We start from the raw sequence: 16,560 nt of genomic DNA, 5'->3' as shown, positions 1-16,560 counted from the left end.
TTTCATGCACTTCCATGCACAACATGGCAGGCACCGCGCAGTGCCTGCCATGTTGTGCATGGAACTGCAGGGGTGTGCACCCCTCACCCCCTGGAGTCCCTGGGGGCCCGCATCGGGGCCCCGCAAGCAGACTCTGCATGCCTTTCCGTGGCGGGAGCATGTTCAAGCCCACATCCAAATATGGCTGGCGGCCACCAAATTGAACCCTTTTCTGCCCGGTCAACTGGGCGGAAAAGCGGCGGACGGTCTTTCTGTCCGCTGCGGACCCCCAGCCATAGTAATATGACGGGGGTCTTTGCTGGAAGGAGGATGGCGGGCAGATCGCCCCCACCGGGCCGGCGGGGGCGATCCGCCCGCCATCCTAATGGGGCCCAAAGTTTGGGTTAACTCAAAAGCTGTAAGCTTGCAGTTCCATTCAAGTTCACGTTGTCTTCTCAACACTGCCCAGTCCCTCCCGTCAGTCTCCCTTCTAGTTATGAAACCTTACGTAATGCCTATTTACAGTCAGACAATTGCTATCAGCAAACACACCATTCCGGTTTATTGGGTCCATCATCACCTGCAGCGTCACTGGCAGAGTGTCAGGGCACATCACAAGGCGCGCGGCACGCCTCAGCTAGCCCTAAAGGCCGCCCTGCCAGCGCCGCCATGCCGAAGGCAGCTAGTTGCACGTACTCCTTGGTGACCTCTGGCTCCTGCCTGAACAAACAAGGCTCCGGTTACCTCCTCCCGTCCCGCACCTGAACTCGCAGCCTCACCTGCGGCACTGGAACACGGGAGACCAAGGTCAAGTTTTTCGTAAATCGGTCACCGAAACTTGACTAAAGTGAAACTAACTGACAAGAAAGAGCAGCGCGAGATGTAATCACGTCTTAAAAATTGAGAACACGTCCAAAACAAGGATACAAGGATAAAGGGGTTGGTTGTAAGAAGGCAAATCTTGAAACTGCTAAAAAGCTGCGACAGATGCCGAATCAATTGTCAAGAGAAACAAAAATACACCATCGAGGAATACACGAAAGATGTCAAAAAACATACACCAACAAACACTTCGGAAATGGGAGAACTAAAAGTGAATTGCACTCTAAGTGCCAAAGACACTATGGAACAACGTACACCAATCCCTCCCGTGACGTGCCGCACCACTGGCGACAGCTTCAGCCAGCAAAAGCAGACACAGCCCCGCTCAGCCTGGGAACAGCGATGTGGTTCTTATTTATATTTCACATTTTACTCACTCTTTCATTCCCGGAGAGTATTTGTTACACGCCTATCTAGCGCTTGGCCTCTCTGCCTAGATCAAGTGCGAAATCCTGCAGTTGTAAAAGTGATTATATGAAAAGATGTGCGGAGGAGGCGCACCGCTGTGAAAATACTGACAGGGCGAAGATGATAGAAAATATAGTCTAGCTAGGGAGTGAATTGTGTGTGCGGTTGGTCGGGGGATTGGAAGAGTGAAGAATATGCAAGGAAGTACGTGCAAGAGAGAGGGGTAGAGAGTGCTCAAGAAGACAGAGGTGAGGTGCGAGGTATGCAGCCTGAGTGTTTCAGAAAGATGTGAGGGCAAAAAATCTTATATGCCTAAGAAAGATACTGCAGACGAGAGCGGTGTGAAGAGCAGAACAGAAGTGACTGAGACACTCTGAAGACCTCGTCCCTTCCACAGACTATACATATATATATGTGTATATATATATATATATATATATATATATATATATATATATATATATATATATATATATATATATATATATATATATATATATATATATATATATATATATATATATATATATATATATATATAAAACGCATGTGCATAGTCTTCATGGCCGTCTGTTGTATGTGGCCCTCCCAGTATGTTCTGTGGCAGTTTGGGTGCCTCACCTACAAATCACGTCTAGAGACACCCACCACTGAATGCCTTCAATTGTTTTTTTCAAATCCAGGCTCTGTACTCTGGTCTAAACTGGAGTCCAAACATCATAGTTTTTTGTATAACACCTCATGTTGTGCATTTGTTTGGTTGACTGCAATCATTCTCTAAAAGTGCTTCACTGCTTTCCAAAATTAAACGCCGCTTCTAAGAAATACCTGAAAACAAGAACAAAAGGCAACCAAAGTCTGACTAAGCCAAGCAAAATACAACACCCCTAGGATAGGTTTCCAGATTCAAAAGAGACTACTGTGCGGACAGTGTACAGAACACTTGGAAAAACAGTGAATTGCCCTGGGAATTGAGCATGTGCTAAAAACTTAACAAGCATACAGCCAAGTATAAATTATATAGTAATTATATAGGGATTGTAATCAATGACCACTACAACCCCAAAAAGTTAATAAAAACAAAACTAATGAATAAGTACTGCACACAGCAATGAAAGCAAGCACACACAAGTGTGAAGGGAGTGGATCCATAAAACAGGAATGCATAGCACATCTGTCACTTTCAGATGGTTCCGGCAATGAGGAAGGTGAGAGTTCATAGGATAGTGAACAGTATGCCTCAAGGCCAGGCACTGACAAAATATCACAAGCACTTAATCTGCAGAGTGAGCTGCCACCAGGGCCGGACTGGACATAGTAGGCTGGAAGGGTGGGGGCTGGTTTGCCAGGGGTGGGGGCTGGTTTTTGTTACTGGAGGCTGGTTTTGCAGTGGGGCTTCAATATTGGACCCCAGTAACAAAAGCAGCAGTGTCTGTCAGTAATCAAAGGGTAAAAGACATCCTACATGTGCAAGTATTTCTGGAAACTGCCAAAGATTGAGTGTTAAAAAAAGTGCCATTCTTGGAAGTAACACTAACCACGGACGATTACTAAGACCAAAGAACTCGACAATAAGGCTACCCCGACTACCTTATTCAAACAGAGCAACACTTTCCCTTAATTACTTTAGTAAAGTGCATGGATTCTTGAAGGCACACACTTCAAATAGAATCTACAGCCAACTGGTACAAAGGAAAGAAATAGAACTGTGCACAGTTGATTTTTTGGGGCGGCCATCTTACGGTTTCTATCGCCCCATGCTCTGCTCCAAGACGGGCAATTTTTTTTAAACACTCAATCTTCGCCATTTCGCAGAAATAAATACACATGTAGGATGTCTTGTAATCCTTTGAATCCTGACAGTGCCTCACTCTTGCATCCCTCCTCACCCACCCCCACCCCTCCCAGGGGCTGGTCAAACTAAATTGCCAGAGCTTCTTTGGATTCTCAGTCTGGCCCTGGCTGCCCGCCACAAGTACAGAGACATGTTCCACCCAGCTGGCAGCCGGTAAGCAGTAGCTTTTAGATCTGTCATCCATTTGGTGGCCTTCCCAAAACTTTTGCATTACCCCTCCATTTTTGCTGATCTAATTTTTGTTGGCCTTAAGACTCTGTGCACTTTACCACTGCTAACCAGTGCTAGAGTGACTGTGCTCTCTCCTTTAAACATGGTGAAATTGGCTTACACCCAGTTGACATATTTGATTTACTTGTAGTAAATAGATACAAGAGAGATGTGGCGCAGCAGCCAGGGTGGTTGACTCCAGAGCACGCCGCTCACGGTTCAATCCCCAGCACCGGCGGCAGATCAGCTCAGGATCATGAGACTCTGGGCAATAGTTCACTTAGGGCCAGATGTAGGAGCCCTAATACCGGTCGGAAACGGCCGATTTCGGCCGTTTCCGACCGGTATTAGGGTTTTCTAATGTAGGAGCATGCTTTACAGAATCGGTATTTTACCGAATCTGTATTTACAGATTCGGTAAAATTACCGAATCTGTAAATACAGACTCGGTAAAAATACCGATTCTGTAAAAGCACATGTAGGTAGCACATCTTTGAGTGCCGCAGGCCTTTCAGATTCGGTATTTTACCACCCAATCCAATTGGGTGGTAAAATACCGAATCCAGGTGTGCATGCACATGTGTGCATGCATACCTAGCCATGTGGCAGACAGACATGCCCTAAGGGCATGTCTGTCTGTCACATGGCTCACATGCCCGTCTTTGGGGTGCCAGAGGGTGTCAAAGTGACACCCCCTGCACCCTTGCTAAAATCGGAATTTACCGATTCTGTAATTACAGAATCGGTATTTCCCATTGATTCCTATGGGCTTCAAAGCCCATAGGAATCATTGGGCAATACCGATTCGGTATTTACAGAATCGGTAAATACCGAATCTTAACGATTCGGTATTTACAGATTCTGAAATACCTACATCTCCCCCCTTCATATTTACCACTTCTTAAATACCGAATCGGTAAAATTCGGTATTTAAGAAGTGGTAAATAAGAATTACCTACATCGGGCCCTTAATCTCTCTGACGGCACCCAGTGCCTTGAGACACTTATGGGTGGTTAGTTTGCCCTTTACAAGAACCAGGTTATTATTTACACTACATATACACAGATCCTGTAAATTGCTACTAGTGGGCAAGCATCACTGATTGTGCCACCCACTTAAGTAGCCTTTTAAACATGCCTCATGCCAGCCATTGCAACCTGTGTGTGCAGTATTAAAACTGCCATTTCGACCTGGAAAAAGTAACCTTTTGCCAGACCTAAACCTCCCTTTTTAATACATATATGTCACCCAAGGGTAGGCCCTAAACAGCATGTAGGGGTGGCACCGTGTAATTAAAAAGTTGTAGATAACATTTTTACATGCCCTGGAGGGTGACAAACTCATTCGTTTTTCAATACTGCAAGGTCTACTTCTCCCACAGGATAACACTCGGTTAATTTATTGCATTTATTAAGTGACAACTTTCAATTGGGAGCAGGTAGGAATATCGAGTTTGGTGTCTAAAGAATTGTAATTTAAAACCCTCTTTAATAGTAAAATTAGATGTTAAGTCACAAATCTGGAAATTACACTTTTAAAAGCTGCTGCTTTCTTGTCCCAATCATTTGGTGCCTGCAGCGTGTTTCCTGTGTCACATGGCTAGGTGTAGAAGACAGTTTGCTTTTTTATATTGCAGTCCACAATTTCCTCAAAACCACCGCTACACGGCGCATCCTCGACACAGGCCTTCACATCACAAGCTCCTCATTAACGGCATCCTCGATGACAATGCAGGACCTTTCATCGCTGCCCTGCAGCTCCTTGGAATCACCACTGCATGGCACATTCTCAAAAGAATGTTGCAAAGCTCTACAAATCAGAATTTAAGGTACTTTGTTCAGGGGGCCTAACTTGACCCCTGTATCCAGTCCATGCATCGTGGTCAGCCTGAATTTGTGACTTTGTCCCATTTTGGCATGACTAGATAGGCACAGTTGGAGCTTTGTGTTTTTAGGAACTATTTTCACGTCTGCCAGAATATCTCTTACAGCGCATGCAGGTGACCCAGAACACTGCAGCACGAGCGATTTTTGGCCTGCATCGCCGTACTAGTGCCTCAAATCTACTTCTATCCCTCCATTGGCTTCCTATACGGAAGAGGATAATGTTTAAGGCTATGACCCTAGCCCATAAAGCCCTGCATGCCAATGGTGCAAAATACCTCCAGAAGAGGCTGGATTTTTACCGGCCTGCACGATCCTTAAGATCGGAATCATTGGCTCTGGCGGTGGTGCCACGTATAAAGAGGGCCCGACTGGGCGGTCGGTCCTTTAGATTCCTTGCCCCTCAGCTATGGAACTCCCTGCCACTGTCTCTGCGGGCTACATCTAACTTACTTGCCTTTAGGAAGGGTCTAAAGACTTGGCTGTTCTCTGGTTAGTGTGTCTCCCTCTTTTAGGTTTCTGTTTTTTTACTGTTATGTTTTCCAGTCTCTCTCAAGGTCTGGAGCACAAAGCGCCGGGACACTCCTTTGGAGTTGCCGTTGCGCTATAAAAGTCCCATATAACATAACATAACATAACTTAAATATATAAAATTGCATATCTCTGGTTTTATATATTTTGGATTTTTGTTGTTTTGGTGTCTAAAAATGTGTTCCATTTTATGCTGTGTTACTAAATTGGTAAAGATTTTTTTTGTTTTTGTGTTTTCACTTTATTACTGTTAGAAGTGCTGCATAAATACTTAATACATTGCTTCTAAGTTAAGCCTGACTGCTTTGTTTCAAGCTATCAATGGGTTAAGCACAGGTTAATTCTGGAGTTGCCTGTGACTTCACCCTGAGAGGGATTGTGGTTTCTACTTGAGTAGAGTTTCTCACCCCCAACCAGTAACCCAGTTCCAACAGTAGCCTTCTCTGTACTTTATAGATGGTGATTTTCCTAGTCCAGGATCCCAGCACATGAAGCAATGTCATAACCAATTTTTATTTTGATGAGAACCTACAAGTATAAGACATTTTTTTTTCTGCTGTTTGATTAACAAGCCTTCAGAATCTGGCTATGGTCGTTGCCACAGTAAAGGCTTATGCTGTTGACTCATTTTTAAATTAAATGTGATGCCTGTAGCCACTGGTTGTGGGAATAGGAGAGGAAGAGAATTAATTCCGTATGTAGCATAGGCTAGTCAGAAGGACCTCTGTTCTGTCCCTGTACAGCTTAGGTCCACTTTAATACATCAAGCTGGGCAGGGTTTTCATGTCGTTTGCAACGGTTGAGCAGTTTTTCTGTTGTCCATTGATTCGTGTACATCTGGCCTTAGTGAGCATTTGATTGGAATGCAAGCCCCAGGTCACAGGGGAATTCCATTTTCGAAAGCATGTACATGTTAAAGGGAAGCTGGGAGAGCTGTAAACAAACATTTATTATTTAGTTCCATGATGCCTCAAGGTTTGATTGCACACGTTGCAAATACTCTGGTAATAATGCTCTTTTCACTACACAAGGACTGGAGGTTGTTGAAGGAATTCCACACTTACTTACTGGTGATGCTCACTATACTGAGGTCTACTTTTGGTCGCCACAGTCTCCTACCTGACCAAATAAGGCTCCGTTAACCTCCCTGGAGAAGAGCATGCTGTTGCCCTGATTCTACAATTAATTTTAACTTAACTCCTACTTCTCCAACAGAGGCGTATTCTTTCCATTCAAAGCCCTGAAATAACATGCAGAAACCTATTGAGCATTACTGCAACAAGCACTGGAAGGGGGTGCCTTAAACAGAATTGTGGGTAGGATTAATAAGACTTAGGGGCCCATTAGGATGGCGGGCGGATTGCCCCCACCAGGCTGGCGGTATCCACCGCCAGCCTGGCGGGTGCAATCCGCCTGCCAATCCCCACCTAAATCCCCCCCCCCCATATAAGGATGGCGGGGGGGACCGCGGTGGACGGAAAGACCGTCCGCCGCTTTTCCACCCCTGTCACCTTCTGGCCGGGGCAGAAAAGGTTTAATATGGTGGCGGTGTCTATTAGACACCGCCAGCCATATTAGCATTGCCCAAAACAGATGCCTTTCCGATGCCGCCACGGAAAGGCATGCGGTCTTCACTTCGGGGGCCCCCTGCAGGCCCCCGGAGTGAAGGACAGGTGGGGGGTACACATGGGGGGTACCTGTGATACCCCCCTGCATTTGCTTTAACAAATCCTGCAGGCACCGCGCGGTGCCTGCCGCTTTGTTAATGCAAATGCATATGTGCAATTTTAGCACAGTGGCGGGCGGTGCTCAGAGCACCGCCCGCCACAATGCTAAACATGCAGGATGCACCCACCACAGTGGTGGGCGCATCCTAATCCCCCCCCACGGGACCCCTGTCCTTATGGCGGGCGGTCCCAAACACCGATAGGATGGCGGGCGGACTAAGTCCGCCCGCCATCCTAATGACCCCCATAGTTTAATGAAGTGTACCTGTAAGCAATTAGAGCATTACCACTTCATCCATGTTCCATGTCTCAGGCCTTATCTATGAGGTGCATTGATTAGAAGGCCACAAATAAGCCCTCACGAGAAAATACAAGACAAGAACAGCACAAACCAAACAGCCATAGCCCCATAAACCACAAGCTTAGGATGCAGCTCCATCAGCAACTATGTACACAGTGAAACCAAAGATGGGTAAAACAAAGAGGGAGCCCGCTAAAATCAGGAACATCTCTACCCAGCAGAGGGTAAGGGACCCATTCAGCCTTAAGTTACACAGATAGAAACACAAATACACCTTCATTAATAATGAAGGAGATGGACTAATCTTGCCAGGTCAGCTACAAGAGGCAGAAGAGAATCCATAGTGGATAAAGCTAACCCACATTGCCCAACCAACATCAAGGGAGGACAATCAACCATTTCCCATTACAAGAGAGACATATATGATCCCACAAGACAAAAAAGCTCAGCCAGAATTGAGCATCCATGCACAAATACCTAGAAATGACACTTGAAGGGGGCAATGCACAAGTAAACCTGAAATTTGCTAAAGAAGGCCCAAAATAGGCACAAAGGTTGGAAGAGGAAAATCAGATCCACCTGGTGGAGTGGAGAACCCACCCTATGGAAGGTCCAGGAAGGACCGAGAGAATGAACTCCATGCAGGCGTGGCCAATACAACAAAGTGAGCCAACAAAAGACGGCTAAAAGCACCCAGACAAACAAATAGCATGTCTACCAATAAAATGAAAGATGGGCCTGAAATGTGAGTAACTGACAAATGAAGGGATAGCCCCAAGCCAATGGACCCACCAGGACCCCATTATCCAGGAAGGCACTCCTAAAGCAGTACGGGCTACCTCACCTATGCAAATGAAGGACAGCTGGAAGGAAGATAGAAAGGCCACCAACGTCAAGACAGTGTCAGTGCACAAAAAGGAAACCCCAGAGTACCCAAAAGGAAGATGACCCAGTAAAAACCTCCATCCCATCCCATCAGTGAACAGCAGGACACTAAGGTGACAGGAAAATAGAGCCACCATGATAAACCTATCAGCCAGATGGGGAAGTGCAATTGGCAGAAGAAGAAACAAGGAATCACCCACTAACAGAGGCCACAGCTCTAAATCCCTAACAAGACAGGGACATCTCAGTCCCAACCATGAACCTTGAAATAGGATCCACAGAAAGAAACATTACAGAGAGAATAGAGGAAGCAGCCTCTTTAAGAAAGAGCACATCCTGTTCAAAACAATGACTGCGAGGGACAACACAAGGATCTTGTTGACAGGTGGGGACTTCAACCAAAGAGAGAGAGGAGGCAAAAGATCAACATGAACACCCAGAATTGGAAGGAGGCACCAAAGCCAACAACCCGGGATTAATGGGCCTCCCATAAATCGACCCCAGACGGCAAGGAATAGAGGCTAATGCACCACTGTCAGATTAACTGCTGGCAAAAGCAATACACCCACAAAATAGCAGTGACAACCAGGATGACAGTAGGAGAACAGGCATAGAAAATCAAAGCAATTACAATGCAGTTAGGAATACAGCAGACAGAGGCACACTGCAAGGCACCAGCACTTAACCAACTGACTAAGGAGAAGAGATCATACAGCCAATTCCTTTTTACTCAACATACCAGAACCTGAGAAACACAGAATAGGGACCCAACACATGTCTGAGTGCCAAAACAAGTCAGAGTACCCAAAGAATTAGTTAAAAGTCTGTGAGGTCAACATCAGTGACAGCGTGGCGAAACATTACATAGTGAACAAAGGTTGAAACCGCTACCAAATATACTGTATAAATGTTATAACTCTTGCCCTGGAGATCAAATAGGAACTAAAGAGAAGCATTTGTGTTGCGTTATGACGTTCTCTGGGGTGTGGATCACATGCTTGGCACAGAATGTGACTAGGAACACAGACAAAGTGGTAATCCAAGTTACTTTACTGGTTCTAAATTGAGAACGAAGACAAGAAGAACAGAAGTCTGGTTCAAAAGATGCCATAAATCTCAATTGTAAGGTTTACAAGTGTACCAAAGGTGATTCAGTTAAATTCTGCTGAACTCAAGTAATAAGGACATAATCCTCTCAGCCACCGAGGTCCATGTGCCCACAATAGTGCTTCTTCTCCTTCCAGTTGACATGCACTTAATCACTGGTGGTGGCTTGCCATTGTAACTCCCACCCCATATTCCTTTGCCATACCTGTTTTTGTGCCTTTTCTCTCAAATTAGATAATCTGTCATTAATTGTCAAATCTCCTCACGTATCTGAAATCCAATTGCCTTCAATAAATCACTCTGTGCAGCTTTCAGATGCATGTGAATTTGTCTGATTTAAACTAAATAAAATGAATACCTGCCTGGTGGGTGACCAAGGGACCTTCTCTTCTGGATCTGAGCAGAATCTCAATTGGTTGGCATATATTATGAAACGGGAATTTGTTTTAGAGTATGTTGGATAGCAGTTACCAACCTGCAATGAGTTAATTATAAGAATGGAGCGGCCCTTTTAAGGGTCTCACTGAAATGCATCAGAAACAAGCTTTTTTTTATAATGTATAACCATTTTCTCACTTATAGAACTTCCATGGCAATTCATACTCTTTGCTTGATCTTTTGGGGAACCATCACATCAACAATAACTCACCTCAACCTCCTACCCTTAGCCCTGTTCACTATTCTGTTGCCTATTTCTACCCTTCTCTCTACCTTGCTTTTGAGAGAATCAGCAGACTATGATTTTTCACAAAACAGTATAGATGATATACATACACAGTGGGGCTTTTGGTCAGCAGACTATAATCAACTGGTTTTGTTAAACTATCGTTCACATTTTGCTAATGCCACCACAGGAAATAGTAGATCTTCAATAGAGGCTGCTCAATGTCCACCTTGAACCAGGGTAAAAGAACAAGTAAACAACAGTAGTTCCTTCCTATATTGTTAAAATATCCCTAGTCAATCACCGAATGTCCAGCAACAGTAATCTGCACCATTAAGCATCAGTAAATAATCAACAGTGACAACAGTTATATGACAAATGTGTAAACATCTAGGGCCAGATGTAGGTAAATCTATTTTACCGACACTTAAATACCGAATTTTACCGATTCGGTATTTAAGAGTCGGTAAAATAGATGTACCGAGATGTAGGTAAATCCAGATGTGGATTTACCGATTCTTTAAAAGTCGGTATTTACCGATTCGGTAAATACCGACCTGTAATGCTCCATTCATTCCTATGGGCTTTGAAGCCCATAGGAATGAATGGGGCATTACAGGTCGGTATTTACCGATCGGTAAATACAGATTTTTGGCAAGGGTGCAGGGGGTGTCACTTTGACACCCTCTAGCACCCCCAAAAAAGGTTCGGGGGCCATATGGCAGGCATACCTGCCCTAAGGGCAGGTCTGCCTGTCATATGGCACAGGTGTGCATGCACACATTTGCATGCTCACCTGAATCGGTATTTCACCATCAAATTGAATTTGATGGTAAAATACCGATTTCTTAGGCCTTGTGGGACTCATCAGAGTCCCACCTACATATCGATTTTACAGAATCTGTAAATATAGCGTTCTGTAAATTTACCGACCGGTATATTTACAGAATCTGTAAAATTACAGATCGGTAAATTTACAGAACGGTAAATTTACCGATTCTGCCCCCTACATCTCAAATTCCTTTTACCGGTCGGTAACGGCCGAATTCGGCCGTTACCGACCGGTAAAACCCTACCTACATCTGGCCCCTAATTCATAAGAGAACTAGGGCCAGATGTAGGTAGGATTCATTTACCGATTCCTAATTACCGAATTTTACCGATTCGGTAATTAAGAATCGGTAAATATGAAGGGGGGACATGTAGGACCATCCAGATGTTTTTTTTACCGATTCGGTAAAAATCTGTATTTACCGATTCGGTAAATACCGACCGGTAATGCCCATTTATTCCTATGGGCTTTGAAGCCCATAGGAATGAATGGGCATTACCTCGGTAAATACAGATTTTCACAAGGGTGCAGGGGGTGTCACTTTGACACCCTCTAGCACCCCCAAAACAGGTTCGGGTGCCATGTGGCAGGCATACCTGCCCTAAGGGCAGGTCTGCCTGTCATATGGCACAGGTGTGCATGCACCCATGTGCATGCACACCGGAATCGGTATTTTACCATCAAATTGAATTTGATAGTAAAATACCGATTCTGTAATGCTTGTGGGACTCAGAAGAGTCCCACCTACATTTCAATTTTACCGAATAGGTACAAATACCGATTCGGTATTTTACAGAATCGGTAAATTTACCGATCGGTAAATTTACCGATTCTGTAAAATACAGGGCCCTACATACCATTTGTCAATTACCGGTCGCTAACGGCCGAAAATACCGATTTTCGGCCGTTACCGACCGACCTACATCGGGCCCCTAGTGCTTAATGCTCAGGTGATCATAAAGAATAGAAAAGTGTTTATAACGCAAGAGTGGCAATGCATCATACAGGAAGTTATCATTGTTTGCACACAGTAAATCATGAGTATTCAAAGAGAACTGTTACTGTCCATTCTAAAAAGTCCAATTGCCCATAGGGTTGTCGGTGTTTCGACTTATAGTGGTGTGAAAGGTCATCCTAAGGATAATGTGTTCAGTATAAGTGAATATCTGTACACTAGAGAAGGAAGGATATTTGTTTGATCGGATCAGGATTTACTTAATGAAAACTGTTTACAGTATATGTCCATGTCTGAAAAGGCATTTACTTACAAAGGAGATTCATCAAAGAAGTCCAAAAGGTCTAATAAAGTATGTGAGAAATTAATGTCTGCATCAATGGACATTCCTCACCAGCAAGGAATATGGAGGTACTTAAAGGAAATTAAGCAAACCAAATAGATGCTGAAGAGAGAGAGCACGTGGCACTGATCATGCCATATGGAACTCGCGTGCCCAGTACGTCTCCTACTCAGGTTGGTATCCCCACTGGTGAGCCAACCCAGAGGGGGATTTCACTACTGCCGGAGTGCCCATAGACTACGTTCAGAGAGGTGAAGTCTGGTGTAGGTGTATAGCTGAGTGGGTGCCCGATGGTGACCACTGCCTGAACAGGGAAGAGCCCCTAGGTGGGGTCACCCCTATCTCAGGGTTCAGTTTCCCTCCATGTCACACCTTCTGAGGTTCCTAAGTCCCTTTTGTGGTCATAAGGTCGGAGCCCATCCCCACTAGTGATGCAGTGTGGAAGTGCGGGCACCCTTTCCACCCCTCGTAGAAAGCTTAGCTTAGCTGAGGGGATGAAACGGATCATCCGCCTGTCATAACAACCAGTGGGAGCACTAGCACCAAGGTTGTGCTGGGCCTGGGTCTAGCTAGATAGTGCCGGTCAGCCTGACCGCTTGCGCCTATGATGTTTCTAGGTCCCCTTCACCATCCTGCCAAGAAGGGCTGGTCTGCGCATTGGCACCAAGGAAGTGCTTAGCGTGAACCCAGACCATCATTGGAGGCTGTTTACCACATGGACACCACAGGTGTCCTGGAGACCCGTATCTCCATCTGCCACTGCAAGCTGGTGTGCGTGCTGGTTCTTGGGTGGAGCCTTGCGGCTCTGGGCATTTTCCCACACATGCTAGGAAGTGGTGCCGGCATGATGTTTGTAGGTCAGGCCTGCTCTAGTGACCTGTCTACGTACTTGCACCACTGGCGTGGGTTGCGTACTTGTCTGATCTCCTATTGCATTCGAGTGTGTGCACTCATATGTACAGGGCTTTTGAACATGTGTCCGACCTGCCTCAACAGATTAGTGAGAGCGCCCTTGCATGCATACTCCAGCTGAACTGTAACAAACATGGTCCAGCCAGAGGGGACCTTTCACCTCCCCTCGGATGGATGGTAAAGAGCTGGTCGGGCCCCACGGGGGTTCGCTGCCCAGGTAGATCCACAAGGGGTCCCCTAACAAGGAGGTTTGCTCTTCCCTTAATTTAGCATGCGAAGGGGGTCACTTGTATTTCAAGCTGTAATGATGGATTGCAGAGGTGCAGCCCTGTGATGTTTCCTATCAATGGATTTGCTGGGCCAAACTCGTTCCAATGGTTAGGGTGGGCTTGGCATATCTTGAATGGAAATGCCACGCATAGAAAGTGGACATTTCTAGGCTCCAAACTCTTTGTGTGCCATGGTGTCTGGCACTGGTCAACATCAGAGGCGGGGCAGCATATCTGGGCATTCCCTAGCGAATGCCATAAACCATTGGGCATGCATTTGAGATAAGTGACCTCTGTCATTTGGGAGCCTGGTGGAATATATCAGGAGCAGAGATAATAATAATAATAATAAAAACATTTATTAAGCGCCTGAATACACTACAACAGTGCGTCTCCGCGCTAGGATGCAATCCTACCAGAATAAAGGACAAGATCATCAACTACACTGGGAAACACAAACGAGAGGGGGGGGGGATGGAAATGCTAAGAAGATGTTAAAGTGCAGGGAACAAATAGGTTTTGAGTTTCTGTCGGAACCTCGTTTCCGACGGTTCCATATGAAGCTCCATAGGAAGATCATTCCACTGCTTACTTGCCAAGAACCTGAAAGAGCGCCCACCCATCCATGATTTATATATGCGGGGTCAGAAAACTGCACACTGCCCATAGATCTCAGAAGACGATTCGGGCGATATATGGTAAATAACCTATGCAAATGTGTTGGGCCCTTGCCGTGTGCAATCCGATGACTTATGCACATGGTCTTAAACCGAATACGTTCTCTCACGGGGAACCAGTGCAAAGTCTGTAACGCACCTTTCCCCGAGGAGTTCCTAGGCAGCTTTAAAACCAGCCTGGCCGCCGCATTTTGCACACATTGCAACTGGTTCAGGCCCTTATTACTGAGGCCACACAGTAGGGAATTCCCATAATCAAGGTGGGACGTGACCAAGGCATGCATGCACTAGTGTTTTCCTAGCTATAATAGGTAAAAGATCCAAGATCTTACGTAGGATCTTTAATATGCCATAGCATTTCCCTTCTATCTTGGCAATGTGTTGGAAGTACGAAAGATTGGTGTCCAACAGAACACCCAAGTTCTTCACTGTATTAGAGGGGACAGGTGTCGGGCCCAATTCCATGGGCCACCACGCGGATGACCAAATGGATGGAGATGAACCAATCACCAATTAAGGCGAAGGCAATTGCCCTTCATCCAAGCTGCTAGAGATGCCAGACATGCGGAGAAATTATCCGCCGTCTCAACTGGGTTGTGAGATAGAGTAACCACCAGTTGCGTATCATCCGCATAAGATACAATGTCCACCCCATAGGACTCCACCATCCTAGCCAGGGGTTCCATATAAAGATTAAATAACGTAGGGCTCAAAATTGAGCCCTGCGGGACCCCTTGTTTTAGAGTACGGGACGTGGATCTAAAAGGGGGACAGTGTATTTGGAATTTTCTGTCCGCCAAGAAAGAGACCATCCATTCATAGGCTGACCCCTCAACCCCCAACTCACTCAAACTAGTCAGGAGTTTAGAGTGCGACACGGTATCGAATGCCGCACTTAAGTCCAGCAATATTAAAGCGGCAGTCTGTCCTTCATCAACTCTCTGACGAAGCATCTCTGTTGAGGAAAGGAGGGCAGTCTCAGTTGAATGTTTAGACGTAAAACCGAACTGGGAGGCATGCAGGAGTTGATTATCCTCCACAAATTTAACCAGCTGGTTATTCACCAATTTTTCCACCACCTTAGCAGAGAAAGGAAGAAGAGAAATGGGCCGAAGGTTATCCAATTGGGAAATATTCAAGTTAGCCTTTTTTTAATGGGAACTACCTGTGCCAGTTTCCATTCCTCCAGCACGTCTTTCTTGAAATGAAAGGGATGCCCAATTACTAATGTAGTTCCACAGGAGATGGACCTGCTCACTAAGGATTTTGGGCTGAACCACATCTAAAGGGGATCCTGACTGAATACTCATGATAAGGTTTATCAGTTCCTCCCTTGGGGGACCGTGAATTCCCTAAGATGAGCTTTCCTAATAGATGTCTGGCCAATATCCCCCATAAGATTTCCATCAACTGGATCCTGCTGGATGGACTTATAAATCTGTTCCACTTTATTCAAAAAATGATCTGCGATAGATTCGCATATCTCCGTGGAATAGAGATCTTTAGTCTCTACCCGTGTAGGCACCGTGAGCTCTTTATATATGAAAAAGAGCTCTTTGGAAGAATTTACAGAGGAATCTATTCTCCCTTAGATAAATATTCTCTTGGCTTTGTTAATCTTACCGTGGTACTCCTTCAGACTCAACCTATATGCCTCTTTACGGGCTGGGTCATAATCCTTGTGCCACAGACGTTCAGATCTTTTACATCTGGCTTTGACCATGCACATTCATCAAGGCCACCCTAAAGATAGTAATCTGCATTCTGTGGCCTCATGGCAGACAGGACAGAAAATGTAGTGGGCACATCTGTGGTTCAAGGGACTACCCGTTGAATCTTCCCCCACTATCAAAGGCTCAATGGAGTATAACTACCCAGGGCCACCCCACTGAGTGTAGAGAGCCATTTGTTGAGACACAGGACCATAAACCCTGGACTGCGTGGTACTCATTGCCAGAGCACTCTGTTGTGCACATGAAAGATAACTGCCTGAGGAAAGGAAGGCATGCCTTCCTAAATAGTGCCTTGCCTGGGCCGACTACCTGCTGACGCGTGGCACCCTGAAGTGGTCTCCCAAGGACTAGTTGGCTGTTCTCCTGTTGTCTTGGAGGTCTTGGGGACATGAGAGATCTCGTACAA

This window comes from Lissotriton helveticus, chromosome 5_1 (genome assembly GCF_964261635.1).
Source record: "Lissotriton helveticus chromosome 5_1, aLisHel1.1, whole genome shotgun sequence".
In the NCBI taxonomy this organism is placed as follows: domain Eukaryota; kingdom Metazoa; phylum Chordata; class Amphibia; order Caudata; family Salamandridae; genus Lissotriton; species Lissotriton helveticus.
The sequence above is the reverse complement of the archived record's forward strand: the minus strand, read 5'-3'. Positions refer to the sequence as shown.